Source organism: Carassius auratus, chromosome 31, assembly GCF_003368295.1.
Source record: "Carassius auratus strain Wakin chromosome 31, ASM336829v1, whole genome shotgun sequence".
Lineage (NCBI taxonomy): Eukaryota > Metazoa > Chordata > Actinopteri > Cypriniformes > Cyprinidae > Carassius > Carassius auratus.
The window spans coordinates 22806003-22808160 of record NC_039273.1 but is presented as its reverse complement, the minus strand read 5'-3'; the positions used below and the strand labels follow the sequence as shown (position 1 = coordinate 22808160).

At 33.9% G+C, this 2158-nt stretch overlaps 1 long non-coding RNA gene across 1 annotated transcript; it reads right to left on the bottom strand.

Annotated features, from left to right (window-relative positions):
• Positions 1–2158, bottom strand: LOC113051138 (uncharacterized). The gene is made up of 4 exons (XR_003276869.1): positions 2038–2158; positions 1361–1378; positions 824–918; positions 1–218 (listed from the first exon to the last, which is right to left on the bottom strand). It is a non-coding gene; the product is annotated as an uncharacterized LOC113051138 (long non-coding RNA).

Genomic DNA, 2158 nt, shown 5'->3' with positions numbered 1-2158 from the left:
TCGAAATTTGCTATATAAATAAACTTGCCTTGCCTTGCTACAGCAACCTCCCCCACCACACACACACATACACGCAAAATTGTAGAGGGCCTCGCACATCAACTTTGCACAGGGCCTCTCACCCTCCTTGCGACGGCTCTGCTGGGGCATATTTTAAACAAAAGGCAGTGGCTGCTGCAGTATTTGCCCCGTCTCTTTTGATGTTTTCTGGACACTCTCTGTAAGAAATATTTGAATAAGAAAATGTGTAAGTATAGGATATGATGCACTATAGTAATCACTGAATGTAATCATTAACTATTTATTTGCCTTCCACAGAATACATTTAGACCACTTACACTATTGATTTGGTTTCTTAGAAAAAAATAAAAATCTACCCTAGCTTTAAGAGCCATGAATGTAAATTACATGCTATAAGTCATCAAAATATATTTCAGCTTGTGATGCAATTGACAAACACTAAGCAGACAATCTAGCAAAAGAAAACCATGACAACAAAGACACATTGCAGTATTTTTTTGCAGAGTGTCTTAAGGTAAATTAACATTTAATGTCTAATACATTAAATGCAAAAACAATTGTTAGAGAATGCAAAAACAATTGTTAGAGTTCTGAACAATAAAGATAGGCTGGCAACAGGAATGACCTGCCAATCAATAAGAAGTGTATATATGGAAGTTTGTGTGATTTCTGTGTGACAGATGAGTACCTACAATACGAGGTTACTGGTTTTCACTAAACCAACTAAAACAGAAACTAAACAACGCTGAATGTCACAATGATATGATGCTAATATTTGTATTATATGTTAATTTTGTTTTACCTGTGACAACAGTGTACAGATTGATCTTGGTGAAAGCAAGCTTCCCCTTCCCCCACTTCATACTGAAACAGGCCATGACCTCATTTTTCATCAACCTGTGGATACAAGAGTAATGCCCAAATAATTAATTATACATGACACATTATGAGGCAGGTGTTATAGTTTCTGTTACGTGTTCATCATATCTAGTATTAATGCAGATATCATACAGGTCCTCCAGTTGGTACTAGATTAAAAGTCATAGGCTCACCCAAACTGGCAGGTTTTTATCTTATTGCAAAACAACTGATATTGTGCAATTTCAAAATGTAAAACCAACACTATTTCAACAACTTGGCCTGTAAATATTAATTTCATTCATTTTCTCCTTGCTAGCAACTGTAAAGTGCAAAATTATAGGATAACAGAAGAGCACACAAGAAAACCAGAAGAATCAGATTAACTACCTTCAATCTATTAATATTTTAATCTAATTAATGTAATATATTAAAGCAGATTGTTCTAGCGGCTCTTTTATAAATGAACAAAAAAACATACCTTACAACAATATGGCTTCTTCAGAACATGGCAAAGAGATAAATGCAAAACAAAGCAAAAACAAAACAAAAGTTATAACCTCATATAGTATAGCCCCTAAATTCACACTATATTAAATACTATACCTTAGTGATAAACTTGAACCCCAAATATAAAACTAGAGCTTGTAGAAGAAAAGGCTGTTTTTGTTTAAAATAAATAAAAAAGGAGCCTCTTTACATCGTGTGTAGAAATCTGACAGCTAAAGGAGATCCAAAATTAATTAAACTTGTACAGCAGAATATTAAGTTACTATAAACACCTGTATAACTAATTCGCATGACACAATTGAAGAAAAAAAAAGCATTGAATCGAACAAATTTCATGATGAAAAGCTTAACGTTAAATTATTCGAAACAATAATAATAATAATATAATAATTAAAAACATATGTCTCAAGTTTAAACTTTATTTGAACTGTTTTTCAGCGCTAACAGTTAGATGGCTTTAATGACTCAGGCGTTTTTATTTCAGGGATATAACCGTTAACGTTACCATTTTTTAATTAATTATCTCTACCCATCGTCTTGCAGCTAAAACACTTCGATGTATTTGATACGTATTACAAGTAATATCATTATATAGGGGGGCATAAACACTTTTACGTTATACATGATCTAATACCCAGATATACTCACCACAGTTTGAGCTGTAAGTGCACCGCAGGCCGCCTGATAAACTGATGCCTGCCGATCCAAAAAAGACCGCCAAGTATTCGCAAAATGGCGCAATAGCGCGATGTCACCGTGTTGCATTATG